This window comes from Saccopteryx leptura, chromosome 12, assembly GCF_036850995.1.
Source record: "Saccopteryx leptura isolate mSacLep1 chromosome 12, mSacLep1_pri_phased_curated, whole genome shotgun sequence".
Lineage (NCBI taxonomy): Eukaryota > Metazoa > Chordata > Mammalia > Chiroptera > Emballonuridae > Saccopteryx > Saccopteryx leptura.
In genome coordinates, this window is record NC_089514.1 from 7,397,506 (window position 1) to 7,413,338 (window position 15,833).

The following is a 15,833-nucleotide window of genomic DNA, read 5'->3' on the forward strand; positions in this document are numbered from 1 at the left end:
TCTCGCCTTTGTCATATTCAATTGGTCCCGGTTTGAGTCCACACTTGAAGGGAGGGCTCACACAAAGGGATATACATCAAGAACTAAGGATTATGGGCCCTGGCCAGTTGGCTCAGTGGTAGAACCTTGCCCTCGCCTGTGAATGTCCCAGGTTTGATTCCTGGTCAGGGCACACAGGAGAAGCAACCATCTTCTTCTCCCTCTTCCCCCTCTTTCTCCTCCTACAGCCATGGCTTGATTAGTTTGAGCAAGTTGGCCCTGGGCACTGAGGATAGTTCCATGGACTCTCCTCAGGCACTAAAATAGCTCAGTCACGGAGTGATGGAGCAACCGCCCCAGATGGGCAGAGCATTGCCAGACAGGGGGCTTGCTGGGTAGATCCTGGTCTGGGTACATGCAGAAGTCTGCCTGTCTTTCTGCCTCCTCACCACTCAATTAATTAAAAAAAAAAAAAAAACCACGAAGGATTATGAGAGAACACACTAGAATCTGTTGCCACATGATGTTATAATACGTAGAATATAAATCGTGCCTTCTAACCTCCAGGGGCAGTAAAACCGGGCAAACAAGAGGCTTAAGTGTGTGATAATACATCAAATATTAATGTCATGATTCACGTGGGCAGCAGTGAGGACATCAGCTTACAAGGTCATGAAAATCCAGGCTGGCATCTATCGGCAGGCGAAAATTCCCGGGCAGAGAGTCTGCGAAGAGAGGCTGGGGCTAGATTAGGTCGGGTTTGGGTAGGTGCCAGGACTCTGAAATTCATCACGTAGGCCTACGTTTCCCTCTGTCGGGGAAGTGGTCCTGTGACCCGGCTGGTATTCAAACAGGTGAGCGTGGCTCTCCCTGGAGCACTGATTTCACTAGAATGCTTTCCCAGAAGGAAAACACATTAGTTTTCCCATTAGAGTGAGTGGCATGGGGTAGAACGCAAAGTTAAAATTCATTTCTATTAAGGCTTGGGGCTCTCAATAATGTTTCATCTCGCTCCCGTGGAAATTTTCAAGAAGGAGCAGCCTTGACTAGCTGTTGGTCAGAGCAGCTGTCAGTTATGGGGGTGCCCTGCCCATGGTGGGAGGGGCCCTCAACACGCTGTGGGGTCAAGGGAGGTTCCCAAAGGGTCCCTAGGCTGAGCCTCACCGTCTCTTAGCAAGGTGCGAAGTCAAGTTTAGAACGGGTAGCTGAAATCTTTCGCGGACAAGCAGGTTTAGATGTGAGTACTTCTTCTCCCGGGGTTAGGGCGATTTCATGCAGCTGGGGAGGGAAAGGGGATGTTCGGCCTACCTTGGACTCTCCCTGGAGCTGCAGAGAGACAAGCACCTGAATGAAGATTTAGACCAGTGGTTGGCACTAGTCTCTGACCCCCAAACCAAATCCAGCCCATTGCCTGGGTTTGTATATGGCCCGTGTGCTAAGAATGATGTTGACCATTTTAAACATTAGAGAGAGAGAGAGAGAGAGAGAGAGAGAGTGAGTTAAGATTTCTTGGCACAGGAAAATCGGGTGAAATTCAAATTTCGGTGTCCACAGATGAAGTTGAATTTATGACTCCCGTATAAATCGCCTGTGCCGTATTCACAACATAATGATGACAGAATAGTTGAGAGGACACCTTCAAAGCTCAATATCTTTAGTGCCCAGCCCTTTGCAGAAGAAGTTTGCCTGGTTCGAACACTGCACAAGGAGGGAGGCCCCGAGCACACAACCCTCTCCCGTGTGACCCTGTCACCTCTGCTTCAGCTACAGCGATGACGCCTGCCGGCACCTGCCTTTCCCAAACGGCTCCACGAGATGGCAATGGGTGTTCCCCGAAACAGAAAAAAATAGTTCTTTCGTAAATTAAATTCTGGGTTTTAAACAAATGGATAAAGTTGTTTTATTCCTGGACATGTTTTCAGCCCTTTGCATATGCATTGTGGCTCTCCAACTCGGAGACAGAAATTTTAGCATTCCCCAAACTTAGTTCACCACTCAACAATTGTTTAAGGAATAGCTGTCATTATATCAAAATGTGCCACACAACACAGGTTCATCGATGCTACTCCATACCTTTCCTTGGTATCAAAACTTCGCCTTCTTTTGCCTGACCAGCTGGTGGCGCAGTGGATAGAGCATCAGAATGGGATGCAGAGGACCCAGATTCAAAACCCCGTGGTCACCCGCTTGAGTGCGGGCTCACCAGCTTGAGCGCCGGTTTGCTGGCTTGAGCGTGGGATCATTGACATGATCCCATGGTTGCTGGCTTGAGCCTATAGGTTGCTGGCTGGAAGCCCAAGGCTGCTGTCCTGAACCCAACATCTCTGGCTTGATGCAAGGGGTCACTGACTCTGCTGTAGCCCCCCCCCCCCCCATCAAGGCACATATGAGAAAGCAATCAATGAACAACTAAGGTGCCACAACGGAGAATTGATGCTTCTCATCTCTGTCCCTATCTGTCCCTCTCTGTCTCTCTCTCTGTCACACACACACACACACACACAAAATTGCCTTCTCATCTGGAGCAAATGCATCCCCTTCTTGGTGAAGCCCCTCCATTGACTCACTCCCCACGGCGGGCACAGGAAACTTACTGTGGGATTTCTGGTGCCGCCTCACCCCCTCACTACGGACATGCTCACTCTTTCATCCCCATCTGTGGTCTCATTCCCCTCCCTACGCTCACCTCTCCCCCACAGAGACACAGGGAGACAGCAATGTTCAAGCTGAAAGTTATAGCCTACCAGTGGATCATGAAATCGATTTAGAGGGTCAGTGACCAGCATTTAAAATAATAATAACAAATAAGAAAAGAGGATGAGAACTATCAAAGTGCTTCTCAATAGTACTCGCTGAAATTTTCGTATGGGTTCTGAGTCACAGCATAAAATGTATTTCTTACTTCGGGTCACGGTCAGAAATATTTGAAAGGCGCTGTGCTCAGGTGTAACAAAATAAAAGGGCATAGCATGGCCAGCAGTTGACACTGGAGTCTCAGAAACATTGTTTATCTCACTATTCATTCTTCTCCTGCGTTTCCACCCCAGGGTGTCCACTCTAAACGACAAACATGAGGACCCACGGACTTTTTCTCCTGATTAACCTCAGCATCCTCCACGCCTGCCTGACTGCAAGACTCACTCTCCTAAGGAGGCTGCACAAATATTTGATGTTGATAATGAAATGAGATTAACAGCTAACAGATAAGGCTCTCAGGTTGCTCCAGCCGCTGTCTGTTAAAGGAGACAAAAGCGGCCCTCTGGGCCAGATCCATTTCCACGTGGCCTTCTAGAGCCTTCGCCACAGGCAACCTAAGGTAACCCAAGGGCAGGACTTCTGCTTTCATCAGCAGGAAACGTTTACACGTGGCTTTAACCCCTTCCACGGCTGTAGCCTCTCAACACCTCCGCTCTCAGCTCCGGCCTCTTGCCGGCACCCTCTGCTGCAGGAACCTGACTTCTGGAACCTTCCATGCCTCTGCCTCACAGCTTCTCCCTCCACGGGTTCCTCCTGCTGAAGCAGTGTTGGGATTCCCCCGGTTTGCTCCGGTTCGACAGAACCGATACTTAATTTTTTGCTGAGTTCGGGAAACCGGTGGTTAACTTGTCATCAGGGTTCTCTCTAAGATGGGCGCCTGGGCAGCCGCCCAATGGGGAAGTCACAAATTGGCATCCCTTACTCTTTTTTTTTTTTTTTTTTTTTTTGGTATTTCTCTGAAGCTGGAAACAGGGAGAAACAGTCAGACAGACTCCCGCATGTACCCAACTGGGATCCACCCGGCACGCCCACCAGGGGGCGATGCTCTGCCCCTCCGGGGCGTCGCTCTGCCGCGACCAGAGCCACTCTAGCGCCTGGGGCAGAGGCCAAGGAGCCATCCCCAGCGCCTGGGCCATCTTTGCTCCAATGGAGCCTCGGCTGTGGGAGGGGAAGAGAGAGACAGAGAGGAAGGCGAGGGTGGGGGTGGAGAAGCAGATGGGCGCTTCTCCTGTGTGCCCTGGCCGGGAATTGAACCCGGGACTTCCGCACGCCAGGCCCACGCTCTACCACTGAGCCAACCGGCCAGGGCCTCCCTTACTCTTTTTTAACGTTCATCTGCGCAACAGCGTATTCTAAGCACCCGCAGTAACAATGTTCATTCTGTCCACAGGTGAAAAAAATTTCAAGTGAGGAAGCCAATCAAGAAGCAATATGGAAATATCTTAAATAACACTTTTATTATTTTTTTGTCAAGTATTAATATTTTTTCATTAATATTTTAAAACTCTTTCTTATAACATAATCTAGTTTTGTGTATCTCTTTTATTGTTCTTTTTAAAGTATTAAATGCGTGAAATTATGAGCTACTTTTCAGTATATCTTTTTTTTTATACGGGAAAGGTCATTAGGGCAGAGAACCGGGTGTTAAATTATTTGAATCCCTCCGCTGTGCTGAAGTCCTCTGGCCGGTCAAGGTCCACGTTACAGAGACCCTCTCTCTGTGAAGCCCCAGCACCCACAGCTCCTTGCGCTATCCCCCCCCACCCGCGCGTGCACCCCCCCTCCCCCCGCAGCACTTGGCTCGCACATCTGTTTAGTACCAATAGCGCCGAGTCCTTTGTTCCTATGTGCCCATCGCCCAGCCTGGGCATTGGCTTCACCGGAGCAAGAGCACCGCCCACGCCTGGCATGGAGTGGCATGAAGTAGGTGGCCGATCATGTTCAGTGCTTGAAATAGAACAGACAGCATGAAATAGCGGGATGCAAAGCTTCCTTATGCGGTGAACCATGTTCGACCCCCCTCCCCCACCACCACCACCAAACTGTCCTCAGCACCCAGCACAAAGCTTGCTCAGCAGGCTGCAGCTCTCAGACCCGTTCCTGGGAAGCTCGGGTGCAGGTCTGGTGAACACGTACATTCCGGTATCTCGGAGAACTGATGCAGCTGCTCTTCTACAGGGACCAACCCCCTCCCCCCCCCCCCCAGATTCCTAGTCAGGCCACTCCCCAGTCAAGCGAGACGTCTTCATTGCTCCTGGAGCTCTAACGTGGTCACTACTCCAGTACGGCCACGAGTGGGTGATGAATGACTGGCTAAATGAGCCCCAACGTGAGCTTAGTGATAGCTGTGAATATTGGGGACTACCGGGTTAAGAAGTTTGTGTTCTGAATTTCCTGCAAGCTTCTCTGTCCAATGCCTCCCTCTGACACTCCCCTCTCCTTCCACCCACTCAGCCTCCCTCTGACACTCCCCTCTCCTTCCACCCACCCACCTCCCTCTGACACTCCCCTCTCCTTCCACCCACCCACCCACCCAGCCTCCCTCTGACACTCCCCTCTCCTTCCACCCACCCAGCCTCCCTCTGACACTCCCCTCTCCTTGCACCCACCCAGCCTCCCTCTGACACTCCCCTCTCCTTCCACCCACCCACCCACCCAGCCTCCCTCTGACACTCCCCTCTCCTTCCACCCACCCACCCGCCTCCCTCTGACACTCCCCTCTCCTTCCACCCACCCGCCTCCCTCTGACACTCCCCTCTCCTTCCACCCACCCACCCACCCAGCCTCCCTCTGACACTCTGACTCCCCTCTCCTTCCACCCACCCACACCGCCTCCCTCTGACACTCCCCTCTCTTCCACCCACCCCCCACCCAGCCTCCCTCTGACACTCCCCTCTCCTTCCACCCACCCACCCACCCGCCTCCCTCTGACACTCCCCTCTCCTTCCACCCACCCACCCACCCAGCCTCCCTCTGACACTCCCCTCTCCTTCCACCCACCCACCCACCCAGCCTCCTCTGACACTCCCCTCTCTTCCACCCACCCACCTCCCTCTGACACTCCCCTCTCCTTCCACCCACCCAGCCTCCCTCTGACACTCCCCTCTCCTTCCACCCACCCACCCGCCCAGCCTCCCTCTGACACTCCCCTCTCCTTCCACCCACCCACCCGCCCAGCCTCCCTCTGACACTCCCCTCTCCTTCCACCCACCCACCCACCCAGCCTCCCTCTGACACTCCCCTCTCCTTCCACCCACCCACCCGCCTCCCTCTGACACTCCCCTCTCCTTCCACCCACCCACCCGCCTCCCTCTGACACTCCCCTCTCCTTCCACCCACCCGCCCACCCAGCCTCCCTCTGACACTCCCCTCTCCTTCCACCCACCCACCCGCCTCCCTCTGACACTCCCCTCTCCTTCCACCCACCCGCCTCCCTCTGACACTCCCCTCTCCTTCCACCCACCCACCCACCCAGCCTCCCTCTGACACTCCCCTCTCCTTCCACCCACCCACCCAGCCTCCCTCTGACACTCCCCTCTCCTTCCACCCACCCACCCGCCTCCCTCTGACACTCCCCTCTCCTTCCACCCACCCGCCCACCCAGCCTCCCTCTGACACTCCCCTCTCCTTCCACCCACCCACCCGCCTCCCTCTGACACTCCCCTCTCCTTCCACCCACCCGCCTCCCTCTGACACTCCCCTCTCCTTCCACCCACCCACCCACCCAGCCTCCCTCTGACACTCCCCTCTCCTTCCACCCACCCACCCAGCCTCCCTCTGACACTCCCCTCTCCTTCCACCCACCCACCCGCCTCCCTCTGACACTCCCCTCTCCTTCCACCCACCCGCCCACCCAGCCTCCCTCTGACACTCCCCTCTCCTTCCACCCACCCACCCACCCAGCCTCCCTCTGACACTCCCCTCTCCTTCCACCCACCCACCCACCCAGCCTCCCTCTGACACTCCCCTCTCCTTCCACCCACCCACCCACCCAGCCTCCCTCTGACACTCCCCTCTCCTTCCACCCACCCGCCTCCCTCTGACACTCCCCTCTCCTTCCACCCACCCACCCACCCAGCCTCCCTCTGACACTCCCCTCTCCTTCCACCCACCCACCCAACCTCCCTCTGACACTCCCCTCTCCTTCCACCCACCCACCCAGCCTCCCTCTGACACTCCCCTCTCCTTCCACCCACCCACCCACCTCCCTCTGACACTCCCCTCTCCTTCCACCCACCCACCCGCCTCCCTCTGACACTCCCCTCTCCTTCCACCCACCCGCCCACCCAGCCTCCCTCTGACACTCCCCTCTCCTTCCACCCGCCAACCCGCCCAGCCTCCCTCTGACACTCCCCTCTCCTTCCACCCACCCACCCACCCAGCCTCCCTCTGACACTCCCCTCTCCTTCCACCCACCCACCCACCCAGCCTCCCTCTGACACTCCCCTCTCCTTCCACCCGCCCAGCCTCCCTCTGACACTCCCCTCTCCTTCCACCCACCCAGCCTCCCTCTGACACTCCCCTCTCCTTCCACCCGCCCAGCCTCCCTCTGACACTCCCCTCTCCTTCCACCCACCCAGCCTCCCTCTGACACTCCCCTCTCCTTCCACCCGCCCAGCCTCCCTCTGACACTCCCCTCTCCTTCCACCCACCCACCCACCCAGCCTCCCTCTGACACTCCCCTCTCCTTCCACCCGCCCAGCCTCCCTCTGACACTCCCCTCTCCTTCCACCCACCCAGCCTCCCTCTGACACTCCCCTCTCCTTCCACCCACCCACCCACCCAGCCTCCCTCTGACACTCCCCTCTCCTTCCACCCACCCAGCCTCCCTCTGACACTCCCCTCTCCTTCCACCCACCCACCCGCCCAGCCTCCCTCTGACACTCCCCTCTCCTTCCACCCACCCACCCACCCAGCCTCCCTCTGACACTCCCCTCTCCTTCCACCCACCCACCCACCCAGCCTCCCTCTGACACTCCCCTCTCCTTCCACCCACCCGCCCAGCCTCCCTCTGACACTCCCCTCTCCTTCCACCCACCCAGCCTCCCTCTGACACTCCCCTCTCCTTCCACCCACCCACCCACCCAGCCTCCCTCTGACACTCCCCTCTCCTTCCACCCACCCACCCACCCAGCCTCCCTCTGACACTCCCCTCTCCTTCCACCCACCCACCCACCCGCCTCCCTCTGACACTCCCCTCTCCTTCCACCCACCCAGCCTCCCTCTGACACTCCCCTCTCCTTCCACCCACCCACCCACCCAGCCTCCCTCTGACACTCCCCTCTCCTTCCACCCACCCAGCCTCCCTCTGACACTCCCCTCTCCTTCCACCCACCCACCCACCCAGCCTCCCTCTGACACTCCCCTCTCCTTCCACCCACCCACCCACCCAGCCTCCCTCTGACACTCCCCTCTCCTTCCACCCACCCACCCACCCGCCTCCCTCTGACACTCCCCTCTCCTTCCACCCACCCACCCACCCAGCCTCCCTCTGACACTCCCCTCTCCTTCCACCCACCCACCCACCCAGCCTCCCTCTGACACTCCCCTCTCCTTCCACCCACCCACCCACCCAGCCTCCTCTTGCCTTTGTCTCCCCCCAGAGCTAGCACTCAGCTTCTCTTTGGGGTCTGTGGATGCTGGAGAAGCAGCACTGAGGTGATTAAATGTGCTGGGAGGCTGCTGGCTCCAGGCACGGAGGTCAGAGGGCACTGAAGAGGAAAGCATCATACTTGATAAAGATAGACAACAAATTCATTTCAGTGAACTGGACCGACTCTAGGCAATTGATTCGCTACCTACGGGGATGATCCTCAGCTGTGGGGCTCTGAGGGTCAATTACATGCACCTGCGTGCTGCCGCTACCGCAGAGACAGGACCGCGAATGCTCAAAATGCGAATGCTCATCAGCTTCTTCCTGGGCATGCTTCCGGCTGGTGACCCTCACCCCATTCAGGGCACCGCTCTCCACCTCACCGCCTAGACCAAAAGTCTGGGTCCTGTCCATGGCACCTTCGTCACGCTCACAGCCCCCACCTAGCCAGCTCAACCTGAAGCCTCCCTCCCTCTGTGATAGGCTCTCCTGGGTGTGTGTGTGTGTGTGTGTGTGTGTGTGTGTGTGTGTGCGTGTAAACAGGCATTAAAAAAGGAAAATACACATACGTAGGGTGAATAAATATAACAAAATAAGGTCCAACTTTAATAGTAACAAAAGAAATACAAATAAAACCAGTGACACATTTTCTACCTTTGTTGATGAAGTGAAGAGAATGAAGACCTCCCCTGGGCAGCTGATGAAACAAATACAAATTGGCAATGAATTTCTCATGGGAAACCTTATTAGGTATATAAAAAAAAAGCTATAAAAAATGTGCATGACCTTGATTAAGCAATTCCACAGATACAAATGTATCCTAAGAAAATAATTCGTGGATTGGGAAAAATTTTTTCACTTTGGGGATGTATAACACAGTGTGGTTTTTGTTTTGTTTTTTTTTATAGTAAATGTACAGAAATAATCCAAAGTTCCAGGGATAGGGTTTTTTTTTAAGTTCCATAAAATATACTAAATATCTGGAAGTGTGATTATTGACGTTATTTTAATCTGTTTAAATTTCACTGTTAAGTTTTAAGGGAAAACAAGGGTTTTTTTGTTTTGGTTTGTTTTAGTGAGATAGACAGAGAGAAACGGACAGGAAGGGAGAGAGATGAGAAGCATCAACTCATGTTGCAGCACTTTAGCTGTTCATTGATTGCTTCTCCTACGTGCCTTGACCAGAGGGCTCCAGCTGAGCCAGTGACCCCTCGCTCAAGCCAGCGACCATAGGATCATGACTATGATCCCACGCTCAAGCCGGATGAAGCTGGATGAAGCCAGATGACCCTGCTCTCAAGCTGAGGACCTCAGAGTTTTGAACCTGGGCCCTCAGCATCCCAGGTCAATGCTCGATCCACTACACCACCACCTGGTCAGGCAAAGGGAAAACAGTTTATAAAAATGTATGACATTATTTTATTTCAAAATGTTATGTGTACAAAATGCAGGGAACAAACCTGCCAAACTGTAAACATTGGTTATAGCTGGAATGGAGCTGCTGGTGAGGAACTTTGGGGGAAGGTTTCCGACATTTTTTTTTTAAATCTTTGAACAATAAAAATGATTTACCTTTATAATAAAAAGTGGTTTAAAAATAACTCTGATAAAATTGCTATACTGAGTTATTTATTATTGGAGGCAAAGACTTGAGCAATTTTAATTTTAAAAATAGAGTTAAGGATTTACTTCAACCCAGAAGACGTTTGCGCCTCGTGTAAGAGCAGGCGTGGTTGTGAGCTCGCTGGAGGGGGCGCCGTAATAAAACGCTAATTCCCACGGCACCTTAAATAAACCTCCTGGAACTCCAAATCATAAAAACGCGCTTGATTTATGAATCCTGACGGTCGTGCCGGAGCTATTTTAGTGCTCATTAAGTCAGGTAATCTAAAGAAAACCCATTTAAAATAAAATGACAGTCGCCCGCCTATGCGCGCACGTGTCAAAACTAATTGAACACTTAAGATCGGCACTTTTTTTTTTCTGGGGGCAGTTACCCCTCCCAGAGGCAAGGGCAAAACAATAAAACATATCCATAAAAGTGACACGAGATAGTTTACATTTTTCATCTCGAATTTTTAATGGGTCTCGATATTGAATCAATTAAAAACCAAACAAGGGAGTATTTCAACTGTGACACAGTCTCCTCCCGAAAGCAACGATGAAAGCCGGATAAAATAACAACTACCATGTGAAAGCGTCCGGCTACAGCAGGGAAGCCAGGTTTCCTTGCTGAGGCCAGGTTCTTGCAGACACGGGGGAGACCCTGTGGCGGGGAGGTGGGGTGACGTGAGCTCGATGTCCTGGGCACAAGCACCTCTCGAGAGCCATCTTCTGCCCCGAGGTTGTGCTCATGTGGAGCTAAGTCATTAGAAGGAAAGAAGAAAGACACTTGGGAGAGGATAAAAACCAAGCAGATACGTTGATTTCTCAAAATGGTGGAGAAGAAAAACAAAATGAGTTGAGAACATACAAAGGAAAAGGGACCCTAGACACCTTGAAGCTTTTAGTTGAAACATTCTTTTTTTCTTAGTGAGCGAGAGACAGACAGACAGACAGACAGACAAGAAGGCAGAGAGATGAGAAGCATCAACTTGTTGTTGCAGCTCCTTAGTTGTTCATTGATTACTTTCTCATAGGTGCCTTGACTAGGGGGGTCCAGCAGAGCCAGTGACCCCTTGCTCAAGCCAGCAACCTTGGGCTCAAGCCACCGACCATGGCGTCCTGGCTATGATCCCACCATCAAGCTGGTGAGCCTGCACTCAAGCCGGCAACCCCGAAGTTTCAAACCTGGGTCCTCAGCATCCCAGATGGACACTCTGTCCACTGAGCCACCCTCTGCTCAAGTGTAGTTGAAACTGTTGAAGGATGCAACCCTTAAGTATGGGGAAATCGGAAAGACACCCAGCTGCCCAGGTCTCCGAGGATGCCCTCATAGTCCGCCTGCCTGTCGGAAACGACAGGATCTCACCCGGAAGAAAATAAGGTCACCCAGGGCCCCTCCTCTCTTTCACATAGTTTTAGTTTAGTTCAACATACAATTAACAAAGCATAACAGGAAATAGGAAGAAATCGTTGAAAACTAAGAGAAAAAAAAATACAACAGAAAATAGAGTGACACTCAGAATTACGTAGATGTTTGAGTTATCAAATACTAACTCTAAGATAACTATTCTATGTCCCCGGCTCTCCAGATGTAATTGTACCATGGCCTTGAGCCCTTCAGCCTGTGGTCACTCACATGCCTGGCAGATCTTGGTCAAGGACAAGAGCTGGCTTAGTGCCTTATAGACCCCTCCGCTCTCCTCATCATTGCCGTGTGGACTGGGGTCAATTGCACATCTCAGGTTAACAAGTTGCAGCTTCCTTATTTTCTATCAGTGAAGGGAACTTCCTTTCACCCTGTCGAAAGTATGTATGGAGGTTGCACTTGCAACATATTAGTGATACATATTAGCGATAGCCCAGTCTCGCTGTTTGGACCGGTCTCTTTGGGATGACCAGGACGACTGCTTGCTCACCTGTCTCTGGTGGTGCTCTTTCTTCTCCTCCACTTGGCGGGCTCAAAAGGGACATGCTTTCCCTGTCCTTTCTGCCTGACCAGAACCCACTACTTTAATCCCTTGTTCTTCTTGAATGAACTAGTTCATAACTGTATCAGTCCCCTATTGCTGTGTAACAAATTACAAGTAACATTGTAGCTGAAAGCAACCACAAACTGTATTATGTTACACTTCCAAGGTCAGAAATCCAGACGGGTGCCCTGCAGGCTGGACTCCAGGTGCTGGCGGATCTGCATTCCTTCTGGAGACTCTCTTTCCTTCCTTCCCAGCCTGAGAGGCTGCCTGTACTTCTGAGCTGGTGCCCGAAAGGCAGGTTGGAAAGCCGGACTCTTGAGACAAGTGCTGGAGCCAAAAAAGAGAGGCTTATTCAGGTGCTGCTACCGGAGAGACTGGTGGACTCTGGACCATCCCCGCTTTCTGCTCAAGCCCTCGATTCCTAAAGGGATAGGGACAGGGATTGTTGTTTTTTCTATCCAGTTGTTTTTGTAGCTTTTCGCGGTGTAAGATCCCGCCCCCTGAGCCATCTTAGCCAATAGGAGAGACCGCCCAGCCGTCACCCACAATCTACGCTAGTAGGCTCCTGTCCCCCTTCTTTGCGCCACTCTGACCTCTTCTTCTGTGGTCACATCTGCTCCTCTTACTTGGACCCTTCGACCCCTCTCTTCCAAGGGCACTTGTGATTATGTTGGACCCATCCAAGATCTCTAACTTAATTACATCTGCAAAATCTCCTTGGCCATATGAGGTCAAACCTAATCGGATTCCCAGACTAAGACATGAACGTCTTTGGTGGGCCATTTCCTAGGCTAACACATTGAAAGGTAAATTTCATAACTAATTCTAAATCGAAGTCACCATTTTCACCCTCTGACATCACCCCCTCGTGGCTGGGGACAGGGAGGCAGCCCACACGGGTTTCTCCAAATGACCTAGATGATGAGTGTGTTCAGTAGATTTCGTGAAAGGCAAAAGAAAGGACACAGACTGAAATAAACGAGGTCACTCAAATATGTAAAGTACATAGACAAAGGAACTTTGGTTTTATGGCCACAAACTAAAAAGAAGAAATGGACGGTGCCTAGCTTGGGGACAGGAGGCCAGCCCTTTGGCTGAGGTGTCCTGCACACCACCTCATAACAGCCGGACACAGGGCCAGCGTTCATGCTGACACCCTTGCTCAACAGAAAGAGATTACGTCACAGTGCTAATGTGGAAATCGGTGTGCCCAAACTCTACCCAATTTCTCAATCCAAGTGGCTAAATTTAAAGAGGATAACTCCCAGTCCATGGGAACTTCCCACACACAGAATGCACAATAAGAAGTTGAGAAATTGAGAAATTGAAGACTTTCCAGACCAGGGGTTCTCAGCAGGGGTCCATGACATTTTTTTTTATATAAATTCATGTGTAAAATTTAGTGTGTTTGTGTTATGTGCTCCCCCCCCCCCCCAGGAAGCAGATACATGGCTTTCATCGGAATTGTGAAGAGGTCTGGGACTCGAAAAGACAACATGGTTTATATAACATGATCAATTAGAAACAAAATGTTTAAAAAAGCCTCATGCCAGTAATTTTCTGATACAGAAGTTGTTTCATTTTCTCTATGAAACATGCCTGATGTTGACATACGGACATTGCCGTCCCCTGTGTGCAGGCCCCAGCGCTCACCCTCTGCACCCACTTACAGGGCAAAGTAAAACCAAGATGCCAGCCTTCTGCTCCGTGGGAACGGTGGGGCTCCGAGTCACGCCAGGAGGGATTTTCCATGCAGCTGCCTGCTCTGCTCATGTGGGTGAATAATGACCAAAAGCAAGAGCGATGTAACCATATTTAAAAAACTGACTTAGCCTGACCAGGCGGTGGCGCAGTGGATAGAGCTTTGGACTGGGATGCAGAGGACCCAGGTTCGAGACTCCGAGGTCGCCAGCTTGAGCGCGGGCTCATCTGGTTTGAGCAAAAGCTCACCAGCTTGGACCCAAGGTCGCTGGCTCCAGCAGGGGGTTACTCGGTCTGCTGAAGGCCCGCGGTCAAGGCACATATGAGAAAGCAATCAATGAACAACTAAGGTGTCACAACGTGCAATGAAAAACTAATGATTGATGCTTCTCATCTTTCCGTTCCTGTCTGTCTGTCCCTCTCTCTGACTCTCTCTCAGACTCTGTTAAAAAAAAACAAAACAAAACAAAAAAAAAAAACTGACTTAGTAGATAGCACAGCAAGTCAACTGTGACTCCACAGAATATGAACTCATTGAGGGCAGAAATCTTTGTAAGTTTGCTTAATGTCCATGCCTGCAACATTGCCTGACTGTACGGTGACCATCCATAGGAGATCATCAATACAGATGCATCGGATGAATGACCTGAGAAAGAGCTTTCTGGAACTCTGTGAAGACTGTGGGTCCCATTACGTTAGGCTGATTTTTAAAAATTATTTTTACCACTAATAAGACATTTATTTGATTTTACGTAAAAGCCACATGCCGGCATTGACGAGAAAGATTGAACATTGTGTTCATATTTGTTTTTGTGCTGAAAGTTTGAAAGCTATTTGTTGAACCATTTTGATTTTCCTTATGTGATATTTATTTCCTTATATGATATATATCCGTATTTCCTTATATGATATATATTTCCTCTCATTGTCTCTTTAATCCTTACACTTTTCCTGTAATGTTGACATTTAATGCTCCATTTTACGGTTAAATTAACTGATTCCCAGAGAGGTGGGTCAGCTAGCCCAGGGTCACACAGCTAGTAGATTATGAAGCCACGATAAAAATGACTTCCCCATCCTAAGCCCAGAGCTCTTTGAACTAGCCAACACACAGCTTTGTCATGGACTAATTTACCATTTCCTTAGCAGAGAAGAGAGAAAGGACAGAGTTGAGCTAGCACAGACAAACTCTAACTGGGGAAGAGAGGGCAGGTACAGACTGAGGACCACTGCAAAGAATCCTGGGAAACCAGAAGCAACAATAGGGATGCTGGGAGTCGAAAGAGAAGAAAGCCGGAGAGAAGAACGCCAGCTTTCACTACATCTCCTGTCACCCGGGTCACGTTATCTTTTTCTGTTTAAGGAACTTGCTGTGAATGAGACGGGTTGAGGCCAACTGCAGGTCAGGAAATAATTAGGAAGTAAATTCAGACGGAACAAGGCAGGACCACCAGGGGAAACATTTGGGAATTGCAAAGCCTCAGCCTTCTGCTGCAGAGAGAGAGACTGTGGCCTGAGCCGGGGCTCTCTGAGTGAAGTGAGGACCCAAGTGCTTCCAGGAAGAAATCTCATTCCAAAAGCAGATCTTAAGAAACTTGGAATTGGGGCATCTGGCAACAGTGTCCTGGACATTGTACGGGGTCCAACTGGTTATAAACTGCAGGTAGGTGGGTCCAAGGTCTTTCAGCGAGTTGTGCAGAGATCCTAGTCATCTATGCTCAATGAACAGAGACAGTCCTATTGGGGAAAGGGGACCAGCCAGTGTGATGAACACCTGTGCAAATGGGAGGAGTCCTCCACTCTGGGGACAGGATGGAAGTTTTGTCCAGTGGCACACGGACAGGTGCACTGACGTCAGCACCAGTTAACAAAACCACTTCCCGATCTCTGTGTCCCTCTGTGACCCTGCACGGTAGGAAGCCACCCTCACCCTGCAAGCGTGAACACTTCTTCCATTTATGGAAGACCTACTATGTGCTGGATGCTGACATGCCCCTCCAGCTGAGGAATCTCACTCCTGAAATGGTAAGGGAGCTGCTCAGTCCCGCACAGGCGGGGGTACGCAGGGGGACTCACCCTCAGCTGACCAAGAGCCTAAAACTTGCATGCAGCCTTTGACCAAGAAACTCCCCTCTCCCTGCGAGTGTGCAGGCTGCTCAGAGCTCTACGTCTGCACCAGGAGAATTTCAGGAAGCCCAGGGCCTGTGCCAAATGTTCTTCTGCAA